This window comes from Myripristis murdjan, chromosome 19 (assembly GCF_902150065.1).
Source record: "Myripristis murdjan chromosome 19, fMyrMur1.1, whole genome shotgun sequence".
NCBI lineage: Eukaryota > Metazoa > Chordata > Actinopteri > Holocentriformes > Holocentridae > Myripristis > Myripristis murdjan.
The window spans coordinates 6,318,327-6,336,012 of record NC_043998.1 but is presented as its reverse complement, the minus strand read 5'-3'; the positions used below and the strand labels follow the sequence as shown (position 1 = coordinate 6,336,012).

At 40.9% G+C, this 17,686-nt stretch overlaps 1 long non-coding RNA gene across 1 annotated transcript in view; it reads right to left on the bottom strand.

Annotated features, from left to right (window-relative positions):
• Nucleotides 1–7,859: 7,859 nt before the first annotated feature.
• Nucleotides 7,860–17,686, bottom strand: part of LOC115377479 (uncharacterized) — a 13,370-nt gene continuing 3,543 nt past the window's right edge. Inside the window, exon 3 of the long non-coding RNA XR_003930052.1 lies at nucleotides 7,860–8,137. This is a non-coding gene — a long non-coding RNA (uncharacterized LOC115377479). The remainder of the gene's footprint in view (nucleotides 8,138–17,686) is intronic.

Sequence of the window (17,686 nt, the reverse complement as noted above, 5' to 3'; positions counted from 1 at the left end):
CATAGACAAACACATTTTGGCATATGGAACACAGGCTGCGGCTGGTTTGGGCAAATTTCTCTCGAAGGTCATTGAAGTACCACAGATTGCTGATTTCTGCTTGTACATCACCTGGTAAAAGATGCAGCAGTGTATTGATGCAGAACATTACTAGAAGGAAATTAGTCCATAATTTAATAGCAATTCAAACATTATTCATTGTGAATCCATTTTAATGCATTTATGTTTTGTGTCTCTGTATTGTGAGCCTGTTAGTTGCCACTCAAATGTGATATTGATGCAACACATAAGGGACTAATCTCCAGTTTGTACATTGTTCACACACTGTCAAAATATGCATGGTCCTGCTGGGCATTTGTCTTGCATGACATGATGGGATAATGAGGTGTTGCTAACTCAGATTGGCTGGCGCTAAGCAGTATTAAAAGGTGGTATTATTTTGAATGTTGACACAGCCATGCATGCGTACACTCATGCCAAGACATGTAAATACACACAAGCGCGCGCGTATACATGTGCATACACACACATGAAACCCTGACTCCTGTGGCCTCATCGTCCACATTATTCACAACGGTGGGCTCATTAAAAACTTTCCAGGATGCCTTTTGCAGAATCATCTTGACACAGCAGCTGGTTGCTGAATAAATTAGCATCATGATGGGAGCTTTGCTACAGCTGAGACACACTGCAGGGCCGTGGAAGCGTCAATCATCCAACAAACAACAGCCAAATGTTCTAAAACCAGGAGATGAATAGTAAAACAGAGACGTGAGACAATGCAGCTAGACTTTTTTGCACTCAAAAAAGGTGCTACAGTAGTTTGTCTTCACTGCACACTTGATTGGCTGGCTAAATTGCAACCGTGATCCATCTAATGAGGAAAGAAGCCTTCTTTTTTTTCATTTTTTTTTTTTTTTTGGTCTCTCCCACTGCTTTCTCTCTTTGATTCTCTTGTTTTTTTCCCTTTTGCATTCTTCTTTGTTTCTCTTGGTTTCCTTGTCTGCCTCTCTCCATTTCTATCTCTCTCTCTCTCTCTCTTTTATGTGCTTCCTCAGTTCTTGGGTGCAGTGGTGTCTGACAGGAAAGACACGACAGAGGGAAGCCTGGGGGATTATGTGCCACGGATTAGGCGGGGGAAACACACACAGACAGGTGTATCCCTGGAATTGTGTGATACGCATCGGAGACAGGCTTACCACCGGGCTGCTGCCAGCCTCCAGCTTCCCCGGTCTCTCACTTCTGTCAGACTAGTTCCCTGTAACTCTGATATTAGCATTGTCTTCAGGTTTGATTTCTCACAAACAATGCACTCTGCAAGTGTCAGGGTTCATTTAAAATCAGATTTTCTCTCAGTAAGCCAGCAATGTCAAGGGAGCTCAGAGTCAAACAACCCAACTGATTCTGTCATGATGATTCTGGTTCTTCAGTCCTCTGACACTTGAAAAGGTTTGAAAAGGTTGTTTAGTCTTTTGCTTTGGGTCCTATGAAGTATGTTGCTACCTGATGAAACCCATTTTAAATTTGATCCCCTATAAGAGAAATGCCATGACAAAAGGTGCAAAAGTCTTTATAATAGTGCTTAAAATGAAAAGTGTACTTGACACAAATCTACCTTTTTTTTCAGGATATCCAAGCAGACCTACTACCTAACTAGACATAATTTTCTATCACCACGGCAACCTCAAGGCCTCAAGGCAGCGGCCACTAAATGATGACCTGTGAGGGCAGCAGGGGAGTTCAAATTGCTTTTGTGGTTGGATGTCCAATCCCACTGAGGTTACCAAGGGGGCAGGGAGATTAGAAAACCAGCTTAGATCAATACTGGAATCCTGAGAACACAATCTCTCCCTGTCTGCCTGTCTTTCTGTCTTTCCTTTTATCTCCCTTTGCCCTCCTTCTCCCATTGTCTATTTCTTTTTATCTTATTTTTCTCTCACTCGCGCTCACTCTTTTTCTCCCTGCAACCATGGCTAATATTGATGTAAATCAGTGTGAAAACATCTCAGGTTTAACACTGATATAGGACTCTAAGGAAACTGTTGTTAGTACCATACAGGCTGGAGAGTGAAGGTCGTTTGAGGGCTGAAAGGGGACAGCGTTTGTGGGAGGCCTGGATTAGTTCTTCTAGCTTTTCTTCCCAAAAGGCCATAAACCTGCCACTTTGCCTTCATTTAGAGCCGAGCCTATAGAACTGAATGGATGGGAAAGGATTCCCAGGGACACTAAAGCTCAGCTTGATGAGCTTATTCACTGACAGCAGTAGTGCAGTGTTTCACCCTAAAGTCTATGAAGAAGCGCAGACAAGAGAAAGCACACACACTTAGGAATTACAAAACCATATTTCCTAAAAACCTGAAAAAGGCTCTTTCATGCAAGGTGGGGCTCCAGCGTTTAGAAGTTGAGTTTGGTTGCATCAACCTTTGCCTGTGCCTTCAAGGTGATCCTACACCTCAACATATGGATCTAATAGTCTCTCTTTTACATGTCCTTGGCCATCGGCTACAGACAGTAATCATTTTCACATGAATAAGGGATATCACCTCAGGGAGCAGGGAGCATTTATTCATATTCATAAATACACTTGTTTCTCTGCAGACTCATAGGGAGGGGTGATTCATTGCTCAAGGGAGCCTTGAGGAAATTATGGGCCCCATATTTACTAAGATTTAAACATTCAGGCCAGACTTTTCCAAACATTTCACTTGTTCAGCTGCAGGGGGGCTTTGAAAATGACTTCATAGATGATTTCATGCTTTAGCCTTTCAAATGGAGTCTCTGAGGGTTAGATTCAATCCCCCTTTTTCTTCTTGCATTCTTGATGTACACTGCTTTTGAAGTGATGCTTAATCGTCTCATTTCTGAATATCTGCTCACTCAAAACATGCCTCTGTTTTCTGAATTACCAAATAGATTGGATTACTAACTAGCAATTTGGAGACACAAATGCCTACAGTGTAGCAAACCACTGCAGCTCCACTGAACTGCAGTAGCTTTGTCATCCATAGTCTGAATTTTATTTTACTTTATTTCTTTATCTGGATACATTCTTTACATTTGATTTGGTCAGCACACATTTAAAATTTAATCTCTGCAAGGTTTTATATTTTTGCCCTAATTTGGCTTCAGTTAATCCAGTGTAGAATCCCTGCTCCAACACAAACAAACACAACACACACACACATACACATACATACAACACACACCACAGGTTTACTCCTGATCCCACATTGGGATTACCCAGAAACCCATCTGGCGCATGCCAGCTAGTGGGGTGTACATGAGCAGTGCCCAGTGGACATGAAACACCAGCTCTTTTTAATCCCTACTATTACTGACATGTACAGTAATAGCGGACAGGCCTCAGAGCTGCTATGCAACCCTGATTGCTCTGGAGTGGATGTGCTGTGCTGCCATATGAAGCCCAGAGCTGTTGAATTCGCCTCGGTGGTGGTGGGCGACGATGGCAATGTGCTGACGTGTGAACTATAAGGCTTGAGTTAATGGATTCAGTGACAGGATGAGTCATAAATAATTAAACATGGGCACTGACAGTTGTCACTGTTAGAGATGCATGTGGACCTCACAGTGATGGCTCATTCTAATAGTCCTGCTGAAATAGAGCATTTTGAGCAAGAACAAGGATTGTCTGAGCATCTCTTGCTTTGGTGATCTCTCTCTCTGCTGAACAAACATGATTTGACTTATGACAAGCTGTCTTCTTTCAGACCATTAAACGTGCCACACTCTAAAACAATGTTTTGCAGAGCTCACGTTATGGACAAAACATATCTTGTACAATGAGTGTAAATCAAATGAAAATGCACCTGTGGCTGAAGAAAAGGCCACATAGTCCGCTGCACCCATCGATGAGGCTGCACTGTCTCTCCCCACGTGGCTTTTGTTGACGCTGCAGCTTGATCTGGATCAAGACTTCATCACGTGCATGTGAGTGTGTGTGTGTGTGTGTGTGTGTGTGTGTGTGTGTGTGTGTGTGTGTGTGTGATCCCCTGCATCTCTTCCACACACCCCCTCCAGCGCTGCTGTATTATGTCTGACGCCCTTGACTGAAAAAATATGTGACTGCTCTCTCTTCTCCCCAGGAGCTTTTGTCACTTCAATAGGGGTTGCTAAGGGAAGCTTTGGTTCGGCGGCCGTGCACACTGTAGTAACCCCGGCTCTGCCCTGGATGCCTGACCAGCTGCACTGAGTGGCGGCAGGGTTTTGACCAGGCCTTGTTGAGATAGGAGCTGCACGTGGGACTGAGACTGCACGTGAGCTGTGGAGCTCATGGCGGAACAGATGACTCCCGACAGGCTGTGGGCAACCTCTGAGGGAGTGCGTTCTCACCCTGCTCCTTGATGGGGTGTAATCATCACCACTTCATTTGAGAACCTCTGCCACCACTGAGTGACTCATTCATGCCTCTCTTTTTTTGGTAGTTTCTTTCTCTCAGAATATTTTTTTCTCAGACATCTAAAGATGAATGGTGTTTAAACTTGCCTTATACATGAATGCCAAGGGTCCAGAAGCGAAGTTAAAACTTTAATTCAAACTGAGAAAAATATGGAATAAGCACATAATCTTAGTGAATTGGTCAGATAATTAGAACCATGTAGACTTGACCATCAAATCTTGTGCTTATTCCACAGTTTTTTTTTTAATCAGTTGAGTCTAGAAGGTCCTCGATTCAACTGACCCTCTGTGAAATTTTGCATAGTGCACCTTAAGTAAATCAGAGGTTCAGAAATCTTTGAAAGGTGGAAAAAGTGGGATCATAAATCTGTTATGAATTACACCAACGGATTGAGGTAAAAAAGTTTCTGATTCACTTCAAAAGAACAATAAACTATTTTCCCAATTCTTCTGTGTGAAGATGTATATATTATACATTTATGAAAACCACACAATTGTTTTTCATGTAGATCTCTGTCAGACCATATTTGTGAACAAGTATGAAGTGGATGGTGTTTCCATGCTAAGATAGTTGAGGGAGTCAGATAAGTTAATTGATTTTCAAATGCTCTAATGTTTCTGGTTCTTGTAATGTAGAAAACACCATCCATAAAGTACTGCAAGCAGATTAAAACAAAAGCAAAAAAAACCTATTTGCAAAAATGATTTGACCCATGCATTGTCCCAGATTAAATGATATTTGTTGAGCTTGCCATTCAGATTATAAGAGGGCATTTCCGGACATTTACTTTGGCAATACCTTGGTCATGTGACTGCAAAAGTAGCTCTCTTATTATGCGTGTAGGCTATGATGGAGCAAAAACTGCATTTTGGAGAGGAGAACCCAGGAATACTAGCCAAGGTTGTGAGGGGGAACCCATGCGGATCAGATCTGGTATTTGGGGCCTGGTCTCCCAAAGGAGGCACCCATAGTGCCCTCATTGTTCAATCCAGCCATGCTCTAGTCACTACAGCATTCCTTTTGTTGCTTTTTCAAGTTATTCTATCAAAGATTTCACTGTTTGAGGGCCCAAAGGTGGCAAGGCGGTCAGGCTACCACTCCAAACCAGGGCAGTTCAGAGCAGGCATGACTGCACTATTCAGTGTTTTCACCCTCCCATTGTCTGTGAACCATCCACATCTGGGTTCACTAAAATCCACTGAAATCAGCAGTATGATTTCACCCTCTCATATTCCCCAGTGCTTCAGTGGCCATAAACTACACAACACAACCCAACTGTGAGCATTGCCAAGACAACAAGCTCCAGTGTAATGAGTTCATTCCCACAAGGGTATGGTCATTCACTTGAATGTGTATCAAATGGGAAATTAAAAAAAAAAAAATGCACAGAGAACAGATGGCCACAAAATGATACCGTGAGACTTCCATTTGCTCATGTTCTGGCTTGAACTTCATGCAGATCTGTGCTCTGTCAGCTTGTTTGTTTGGCTGATGCCCTTTTGTCTTCACACGCCTGGTACTCTTTAAGAGCAGATGATTAAGAAATGAAGAGTGAAACAATGTCAGCCAGATCCTGGCCTGTAAAATATTTCACCTGTTTGGTATTTGAGCAAGATAGTTCCACGACCTTCTAAAACTGCCTTTGCTTCTCAGATTTTAAATTTAATGATAACTATAATCATTCAGTTTCACATCATAGTGAAAATGAATGAGAAATGAGCTTGTATACCGCTCATCGGGCACTTTTTATCGGCTCTCTATGTAGGCTGACCTATCTTAGTTGGTGCTTATGTAATCTCTATTGCATATTGGCCTCCATACCGGATCAAAGACATACATTCTCAGATTAACTTATTCTTAGACCATTACATGCCGTCATGCCCTTCTACCCCAGTCGCCTCATCCATCTTGTGTAACATTGCTGTATGTCAAGCATCCAGGGAATCGTTACCCTTTAACTTCGGTGTCCATCAGCGACGTATACAAAGTCCTCCCCCTCTGCTTTAATCCTATTAGACCGGCCTAACGCTATGAGAGCGTTGCCAGGAATCACCATATATTAGTGGAATGGGGCCAGGTCACAAATAGCCTCAACTCTAGTCTAGACAGGACAGCCAGTGGATGGTAACCCCCCTTTGGGACTCCATGCAAGGCAAACCCATGATTAAGGCATTATGTGTCAAAAGGCCAAAGAGATGTTACAGGTTGATGGAGCAGGAGCTTTTTTATTCTTATGGCAGTTCTGTAAGTGAGGTGTGTTCTACTTGGATACCACTTGGTCTTTATATTTTAATTTTTTTTTTTTTCTCTCTTTATCAGGAACCTCGGTTAATATGACTCAGTTCAAAGAGACGCTGAACTTCATTTTGGGGGCGGAGCCAATGTTTTTGCGGGGCCTGGTCAAATGTTTTCACAAGGGAATGCAGAAAATACAACAAAATATCCATTTACACAATTTACAGATTTTAAAAAAATATTTTCTTGAAACTTTAGCTGTAGTTTGCAGAAACGTTTCTTCAGAAATTGCTCCATTTCCTTCCGTTTTTTTCCATTATTTTTTTTCTCCCACACGGTGCAATGTAGTGAAATACAGGCTACTGGTGCCAGGGTTTTTTGTCTCACTAGACTGAGTACACAGCTTTATCTTTTTTTGTTTTTTTTAATAATAACAGCACATTTAAAGCCATTCATATGTCATTTCCAAGGAGGGGAAACCATCACCTTGTGCTTTTAATGTCTGTTGCCTGAGACAGCCCTCTCTATTACTATAATAGGACAGGAGAAAGCAGGGAAGTGAATGGAAAGTCATTGTGTAAATGCTTTGGAATATGTCCTATGGCACACATTTAAATGACCTTAAATGGAGTGTCCAATGATCTGTAACTGTGCAGAGGAGATTGACTTCAACTTTTGCCTCCTTCCTTTTCTCATTAAGAGCTCATTAAACCTGAATGGAAAGTCCAAGACACAGTAAAAAAAAAAAAAAAAAGAAAAAATGCCTCAGGCATCAGCTGCATGCAACTAAATATCATGCCATACTGTCAAGGGCACACTGTGCTGTTAGATACATGTGGAGGATTTGAGAATACAGCGAGGTGCCTGCTTTTACTTGTGTACAGTTCTGTACAGGCAGCAGAGACCACAATTCACATTAATTTTTCATCAGTTTTGTTTCATCAGTGTTACAGCACTCATTCTCAACAGCTGTGTAACAAAACAGCAGGGCATCAGCAGGAAAATACATTTAACAGAACTTAATATTTGCTTGTGCACATTGTTGAAAGAACAAGGCAAAACAGAGCATTAATTAGCATGAAGTTACACGGAAAGACATTTGTATTTTTTACCCCAGTGCGACCTAGAGCTGATTTTGTTTTTTTTTTCCACTGCTGGCTTGGCATGGAAAACAATAAGATCAGGGTCATGTAGGCCATAATTAGATAAATAAATGATATTTTATGTTTATATTTTTATATCTTATGTTTTTACGAAACACAATAGCAACACAATGCAATATTCTCTCTCCTTTGTCAGCTGTAGCTTAGATATATAGCCCACACTTCCTTGTGTGTCATGGGACAAGAAGGTGAAGTGGGAGGACAGAAGAAGTGTGTACTGTATTACTGATGTGTTGCCTGACGCTCTGCGCACAGGGCAGAGATGACAGGTAGAGGCCAGCGACGACACACAGCACATATGCTCTCCTGACAGCTTCAAACACTGCAATGCAGAGAGGGAGAAAGGAGGAGGGGAGGGGGGTTACAATCACAGGTGCACACTGACATCAGTATCACTCATCCCATGCTGCAAAGCGACTATTAATAGACAATCTCACACTGACATGACTGAAAGGATATTAGAGGGCTTGAATAGTTCCCAGGTCATTTCCACATGTTAGGAAGACAGATATTCTTGTTCAGCCTCTGTACAATGACAAGTAATCTCCAATATAAAGCGGCTGGAATGTCAAAGTCGGGCTGAGGTGAAAAAGCGAGCCAAATTCTCATTACCTTTTCATGTATTCATATCCAATTCAAATAGGGTTTCATGTCAGATGTGAAATGAGAAGATTTGCACAAGCATGAATCGCTCTCAGATGGGTGCAAGGGAAAGTTGCCCTTGGGTGCTGACTGAGGTTTGGTGTTCAAATTCCCTGACTAATGATAATTTTAATTTCTACTCTCACATTTATTTAACCAGGTAGTCCCACTGAGGCTATTTTATTTTTCAAAAAAGACCTGGCCATAACAAACATAAAAGTTGCAGACAGTGGTGCTCAACAATGTAAGTGAGCAAAAATACAGGTATGAAAGCAGCAACGTCAGAGCCTTGATTTTAAACACACCAGCTTCACTCCGAACTCTTAATTGGCAAAAATTTGGATAAAATATTTGGAGTTTAAGAAATCTCTGGTTAACTTCTCAAGCTCTATTCCTTCAATCTCTCCCAGTTCCCCTCGGATTTAAATGGTGCATGAGGTGGAGGTGGTGCATGTTTATAAATACCAAAACCTCGTGAGAACTGGTTTTCCAGTATAAACCTCTCCGGTTGGCGAACTCGGTCATGAAACCTGAAGCCGATGTGTGAGTGCCTTCACTTTGCCCTCAGTTTGGCAATGCTGACTGAGATTAATATTGATTTTAGCTGACAAAGCTATTTTTGCATTGTTTGAATGGTAAACTGAGATTGTATGTATATCCACTGCAGAAAGCTATATTTGCTCTTGCCACATTTTAAATCATAACTGCTGAGCTCTCTTGAAAAACACACTATTGGCCATATTGGCGAGTAATATTTCAAAATCAACATGTTCTGCATCATAGTCTGCCAAAAGAGGCATCAACTTGAAACAATTATACAATCAGGAATTCAAGTCACACCATTCAAAACTGTTCTGCCCCAGTCATGCATGTGCTCTGTGAATGAACATAGCCTAGATAGTGTCCCATTACACACTGATGATTGATAACGATAATAAAACAGTGATGCAATTACTCCAAAAGCTTATTTTGTGCAGCTTATTCTTTTTAAATATTGAGTTCCTACACACTATTTGCCAGTAAGGGTACAAGTGTGAAGCCTATGTGAAGTTCACATCTAACAATTGCCCTCAAGCACAAATCAAGACAGCAAGAGCTGAGTCTTTCACTCTGCAACAAAAACAAACACATGGCACGTGTTTTATCCCAGAACTAGGTTGCTTCCACCAATCTGCCCAGTAACAGCTATTCAGTATGTGTGTTTGAGTGTCTATGTGTATGTGAATGTGTTGGGTTCTGTGCAAGCATGCATAAGTGTGCATGTTTGCATGTGCAGCCAACGGTGAGTGAGTGGGCTGAGGGGAGTAGAGGAGGAGAAAGAGCAGGAGGAGGCCGGTAGTAAATGCATCCACAAAAGCTAAAGATAGCACTGTGCTTGCAGGCACTCAGCGAAGCCTAGCTTGCTCTGTCAAGGTTACACACACGCGCGCGCACACACACACACACACACACACACACACACACACACACACACACACACACACGCACGCGCAAAACCAAGTGCCTGGGCAAATGCAGTTTTTAAGGGTGCTTTTTCTGGATAGTTGTTAATGGAGAATTTATAGAAAAAAAATGGAATATCTGCAATCTGCATGTCCATAATTGGTACAGTCCAGTGATAATTTGCCAAGATGACTATTTATGAAATAATATCGACAAGAACATTCTGTATTCTCCGCTATGCAAAATCTGCAGTGTTCTTCACTGTTGACTTGATTGCTGAAAAACACACTCAGCCTCTGAGTTGTTAATAAAACAGTGGTCAAATCAGTGATCATTCTTAAGTGAAAAGTTTAGATTTATGTTTTCTTTTCATATTATGACCAAATACTCATGCCCATGTCTTACTGTCATACTGTATCTTACATATTGGGTCATAAGGATACATAAAAAAGCATAAAAAAGATGGATAAAGATACCTCCCTTATAAAATATTTCTTAGGAAGGTGCATCAGTCACACTATCCCTGCCAATATTGTTGAATACATAATGCTACCACCCCTTTATCATGCATGTAGAACAACATGGCAGACTACCAATTAACTGGTGTAGCAGCCCGGCTATCTGAAAGCCTTTGAGTTCAGAAATCTGCCTTCATGAGAGTGGAAATACAATACTTGGCTTCCTTTGTGGGATGCTGACATTTAAATCTACTATGTGATTATTCTGAGCTGGCCTGGAACTGACCCAGGCCAGTCTGACACCTTAACTAGAGGCTATCGTTTCAGCTGCTAATTGATCACATTTGGCACATCAGTCGTATTAAGCTTCAGTGTTAGGTGGTAAATTAAACACAAACCACATCATCAGCTGCAACACACTGATCTATTTCCCTCTGGCCGCGTGTCAATTGCTTGCTGATTCCGTCCAGCTCACTATTAGCCTGTGTCCAAAGATAGAGCTGAGCTGATGGACACCATCCAAAAGACTGCTCTTCACCACCATGAGTCTAATCAGGCTAGTCAACGCCTGCAAATAACAGTTTAGTAGATGTACATTTGTTTATACTCTTTTAATGTACTGCAGGATTTTTATAATCTTTGTGGTAATATCTGTACAACCATTTTTTATTTACAGATAGAATAAACTGCTGACATGCAGGATCATGAACGGACTGATCAGCTTTATTGAAGCTCTCACACACTGCTGTCTCAGGGATGCTGATATTGTGAGCCTCTATAATCATAATCATTATCCTTTATTACCCAGGAATGGGTTTGTGTATAGTTCTTGCAATAATCAAAAAAGAAACCCAATTCAGTGACATGAGTGACATTTAAAAGGCAAACTCTTGCTATGTGTTGAGTAAAAAAATGGAAATGTGTCCTTTTTTTGTTTGTTAAATCCAGACATAGGATGGGAAAATCAATTGTGGATGACAAACAAATCCATCATAATTACCCAGATGGACAAAGAAGACATGCAACAAGCAAATAAGCACACACTGGGTGTATTTTTAGAAGCGGCTCATGTATAGTTGTGGATTTACATGTTGCTGTGTAATCAGATTATCAAAAAGCCGTTGTTCGATGTGAAAGCAATTCTTTTGTTGTGATATAACATGGTGGGGTAAGCTTACGCAACTCAGGGCTGTTAGATCAGAGAGTTGACCTCTCAAAGAAAAAGGTTAAGTAGCAAAAGAGGAGATGGTACATCAAGTCCACATCAGCAACATGCACACATGCACTCACAGATATATTAGTGAATACACACACTCAAATTACTTATTCATGACCACATTATGCAAAAGAATATATGGATGCAAATATAAGTGAATTCTCAAGGTGTCGCATCGTTTGCAGAGCTGTGGATTCTGACTTGCCTTCACACCCGCGGTGCATAGTGACACGGCCATTGATTAGTGACAGAGGCACTGTCAGCTCAGACAAATAGAAATGCCTCGTCTTTGTACCCTCAGACACTTTTCCCGGGGTCAATATTTGATTACATCCACAGAGAGGTCTTAAGACAACAGTGAGCGGCTGCGGTTATCACATTATCACCCTGTGGTTGAAATAACGTTAAGCCTAATCAGGGTTCGACAAGGAGGCCATTGTTAGCCACACACAAACAAATTGGTGGTAAATCGCATTTCAGAAAATGGGAGAAATCCTTTCAACAAACATGCCACTCTGCTAATAACATTTAGGTCTATCTGTTGTCTAACGGGAGTATTTATTGTGGAAAGAAGGTTATGTTTTCTCAGGTCTCAACGGGTTAAGCACTGAGCAGAGCTTTCTGATCATTTTAAGCTGCAACCAGGCAATGTTTAACCATAATGCAGCCATATTTCACTGTGTTATGGTGCAATGAACAGCAAAGGTTATGAAACCACGGCTGTGATTATGCCCTACAAGACGGTGCTGTAACTGTAGTCTGTCTTGCAGTCTATCTGCCTAATATGAAGGCACCTTACTAAATAACTGTTTACCTGGATTTGTAATGTTAATAATTTAGATGATTGAGGGGTAATAAAGCGAAAAAGGGTAAGGTGGTGCTCAGTCATGTAAGAAAAGTGTGTACACTGTCTCTACCTGGAAACATAATGATCAAACTGGAGCCAGGTATCTACTCTGTTTCACACAAACACATTGACACACACAAAAATTGATCGCTTCCTTTGAATCTAGGAGGCTTTTATCCAGTGGAGTCCGATACAGTATATGGACCACTGAACAGATCAAAGCAATAGTACAGGACAGGTGGTTAACCACACAGCCCAGTGACTCTGCTTGTATCTCAGTGGTAGTGTTGAAAGACGACCACTCAAACAGGAACTTGTGTAATAGGGTTTTTCCATCTAATACAAAATATGTGGGGATTTATGATGACTAAATTATGAAATGACACAGTAACATAATTTTTTAGTGTTAATCCACCAGGGAGGAAAATTTTGTTTTCGGACTCAGACTCCCAGCGTCAGCAAGATTTGGCCTAATAATAGTTGGGAGGATGCAACCAGAGTGGAGAGGAGATGGATGGGGTGTCGTGGAGAGAGAGAATGCTACATCTGGGGCTCGTTTTGGTGGCCTCATGAGACCATCTGGATCTTGAAAACTCTTAATTCTTTGTGTGTTTTCTTTTTTTTTTTTTGGTGAATGATGACTCCAAAGTCTTTGCTCCACAATGTTAGCTGTCATATTTGTAGCATGATTCTAGCTTAAATCCCTTTTTCTGTCATATCCTCAAATTTGCTTGATGTCTTCTGCAAAATGGACATAAAGCATTTTGACGAACCTTTTTTAAAAGAAATATTCACTGATATTTTAAACAATTGATTTGTAAACCATTGTACTTTTTTATGGTTAAAAAAAGTTAGCTATGTTGCAATAAAGGCTTTCTATACAATTTTTTGCCACGTTTCTGCCCTGAAGAGCATCTGTTAGTCTGGGTACATAGAGTCAAACATTCTTGACCTGGTGTAGCACTTCTTTTCGATTTTTTTTTTCTTTTCATTCAACATTTTTTGTCAGCAGGTTTTTTTTTTATTTCTTTAAAAATCATTGCACTGTCTTTTTTTTCCTGCAGTTTTTCAGTCTGCTGAAACACTGAAGAAACTACGGGGTCTGCAAAGTGGTTACCCTTTTACCAAGCGGCGCTCAGCAGATATAAGTCACATCAAAAGTCGAGGGGCAGACAGTGCAAAATGGTGAACAGACCCTTCAAACTAAAAATGACCTCGCCTGAAAGAAAAACACCAGAGGTCAGGACCCCCCCTCTCGACTTGGAGATTAATGTGCACACAGCGCGGCCACCCAGAAAAGAGGCAGAGCGGTCAGCAAGGTCAGTCTCATCACTACGCTCCAACTAACAGACCCAAACAGCCAAGAAACAGACACACACACATGCCCACAGACACTGACTAACACACACATACACGCACAAATACCACTTTCACATTATGTAGACAGACAGACAGACAGACGGCCAACCAGATACATGCTGTTTTCACAGATCAGTATTGTACTTACAGCGCTGTGCTTTAAAAATAGTAATATTCTGAAGAATTTATGTGACCAAATGTTTCCTATTCTTCGCTGACCTCTGCACTCTCCTACAGCACAAGTATTAAGACAGCTGACTGACCCTCCTTTTTGAAAATCTGATCAAGGTGGCCAGTCAGGCAGATGGTTATATCAATCACACTTCACAGTTTTGTTTTCCCTTGCTACAGAGACTCCTATTGTTGTAAGTATACTCCGACATAAGACAAATAACCTCCTAGTGGCTAGCTGCAAAAAGGTTTCTCCCCAGGCTGGAACAAACAGTGATCAGTGTGGATAAAAGGATCTCAGATTGATTGAGATGCACTGAGTTTGGTATGAAAAGAGCTCAGGGTTAGAAGGCACCCCGTGCAGATATGCATTACAATAGAGTGAGCACGTAGAGAGGCAGCTCCTAATGATAGAGTACAGCACATGCCGAGACCATCTGGGTAATTGTAGCAAAGGGTTCCTGTTGGATAAAAACCTTGTATGTCCAAAAGGTCAACTTTTCAGGAATTAAGGAAAACCTTCTTTATTGTGTAGATTCACAACCATGCTTTCTTGAAGTAAAACTGGGTTTAGGTGGGATTTCATTCACCCCATGCTCATAAAAAATTCTCAATCCATAGAGGACCACATAATCCCTCACTTCAACTGGAAACCTGTAAATCACCAAAACTGGATTTACAAGGATTTTACTTGACAACATCTAAAAGCTGCTGTTCAATGTTAGTGTGAAATGCTAGTGTGCATACTGAAAGATTGGCAATAGAGACCCCTACTGGTGCTTCTTGGTCACTGATTAGTGTACTGTGGAGGGATATGGCAGTCTTATTATCTGTTTTCCTTTCAGAGAATAGATACTGAAAACTGAAAATAACATACAAAGCACATCTACATGAGCTCTGGAAAGGAATCCTTATATGTCTGTGGATTTGAATTAAAATGAAGACAAACAGTTGCACATATGGTGTGCACAAGCATGAACAATTTGTATGTTACAAATACAAAGAGCTATTCCTCTAAATTCAGATGTGTTGAAGGCAACTAGAGCAGCTGATAAAAATGCAAAAAATGAATCCATTTTCCAGTGGGTGTGGCTTTGAGTCCCTGGAGAGGGGTAGACAAGTGAGCGCTGACATCCTATGAGGCAGACACTGGGGCATTACCAGGGGGCAGACTGAGGGCAGATGAAGGGGGGTGGTATCAGCCTTGTTGGCACAAATGACTAAATACATGCCTCTCTTTGTATGCATTTTTACGGGAAAAGTAGAAATGGAAAAGGAAATTTAGCTGTTAATATAGTCCATATCACCCATCTGTAATGAAGCATAGGTGCTTTATTTTGTTTTCCTCTTGGTAAAATAAGCATTCCCACTTTTACCACACTTATCAAAAATCAAAAACAGATTGGTGGTTATTCAGTGTTTTACAAGTATTCCCAAAAAGCTTATAAATATGTGTGACTCATTTTTATCCCTCCATGATGCAGGCATGTTCGCCAAAACATGTTGGCTTTTTGACTGTACCAAAATGGATTGGCCAGTGAATAAAGACTTTTAAATAATTTATAATAAGGCGAGATTGCCTTGATATTTTTATGGAACATAGATGTATGACTCATGACGGGCTGTCACATACTGTTAAAATGTAAAATGTCACCTGTCCACTGGCTCAAAATTTGAAAGACCCATTGTGCAGAGCCTGGTGACCCACTGTGCTAACACAATAATAACCAGCAACTGAAACAACAATAAATATGCCAGCTCTACCCATCATTTTTTGTCAAGGCATAATCATCTGTAGATTTACAGGCAGGACGCAGGTGGTTTCGTTCTAATCAGCCAGCCCCAGACTCGGTGGGTTTTTCATACAAGATCTTTGTCAGGACCTGGTCACTTCAAATCAGATTTGAACCTGCAGTGTGAATTTAGTGCGTGTCTCAGATAGTTGATTTGCAGGCAGGACTCAGGTGGTGGTAGTCCAATTAGTCAGCCACACAGCTTTATGATGGAAACAATGAAAGGGAAACTGTCAATAAAAATGCTGCTGAATCAATGTTAAATCTTGACTCCTCTCAGCCAGATGGGACCTATAGTGATCCCCATCACAGCATTCCCCTACCATTCATCTATCCTGCCTCTTTATCCACTACTTCCACTGCAATGGCTGCTGCAGTCCATTGTTTTTCAAATGTTAAGAAGAACTGATTGGATATATCATCACTCAAAACCTCACTCATGTTTTTGTTTTTTTTTGTTTTTTGTTTTTTGTTTTTTTCGATTTAAAATGTAAGGCAACTTTTCTTGGAGATGAAGGGAAACAGTGAAACAGTTGTTCGGTATGTGGTGTTAGCTCTGTGCTGGCTATATTAGTATTTAATCCAATTCAAGCTGTAAGAAATGAGACAGGAGGATTCTTCTTTGAGCCCTGTGATGGATTGGCAACATTATTAGGCCAAATGCATGGCGGGAGAGGCTCTGGCCCCATTGTGGCCCTGAATAGAAATAAGTGTGCATGAAAAATGGATGGATGGATGGATGGGTGTAGAGATTAAATAAAATTAAATTTTAATTATATACCACATTTCATACATTAAAATGCAATGCACTGTTTGGATCTTTCACTGTTCTTTGTAGCCAAGTAAAATCAATGAATGAACATAAAGATTGATTAACTATTTATTCTTACATGATATTTTGTCTGTGCAATGTGAAGGAGATCTAGTAATACAGAGGGGATATAAAAATCAAGTAATGAGGTTTCTTGGAAATGGATATATTCCACTCAATATATTATCATTCAACAACTGTATAATGTAGATGATCTAGTCTATAAGTGTTAGCAATTTGTCATTTACTATCCTTTAAAAAGTACCAAAATTTGTTTTATTTATCTGCTGTTGTTCTGTAAAAGTAAGTCTTTCATTTTTTTAAAGGCTGGATATTTTATTTTTTGAAGCACAAGCCCATTTGCTGTGGAGTTCTATGCACAATGGGGACAACTTCACATACTGTCCATTTACTCAAAAATGTCAAGTGCAAGCCTATATTACAGTGGACACACACACACACACACACACACACACACACACGCACACACACACACACACACACACACACACACACACACACACACACACACACACACACACACAGACACACACACACGCACACACAAAGGTGTGCACACAACAGGGAGCTTAATTTCTCCACAAAATCTGTTGTTGCCATGGCATTGCTCCGCATCTCCTTACATTGCCATGGAAACAGAAAAACGATGACCGGCATGGGCCTTCAAGTGTGATGTGGATCAAGAGCACCCTTTCAGACTGTTCAACACAACACCCACAGATGTGCACTCACCTTCAAAGCTTGACTCTTTGTGCTGAACCTAATAAGTGTTATATTACTATGGTGAGAGAAACCATACGGTTGTTTGCTGTGGCTACATTTAGGCTAGTTTAACAGCACAAGCTCAAACATACTGTTCATACTGATGCAGTGCACGCATAATTGTACTGTCAAGCGGAAAAAAAAAAAAAAACACACACACACACATGAACTTTGTCAAAACAGGGGTCAAATTTCATGAAAGCATCAGGTTTGTATCCTGTAAAGTAGATGGGAAAAACAGACTGGAGTCAAAATGTAAATCAGCATCAGTGGAGACGCAAACAACAGCAAATGTGCCGCTGGCTCCTAGTAGGTCAGTATGTTCAGACAAGCACATGGGCTCAACTC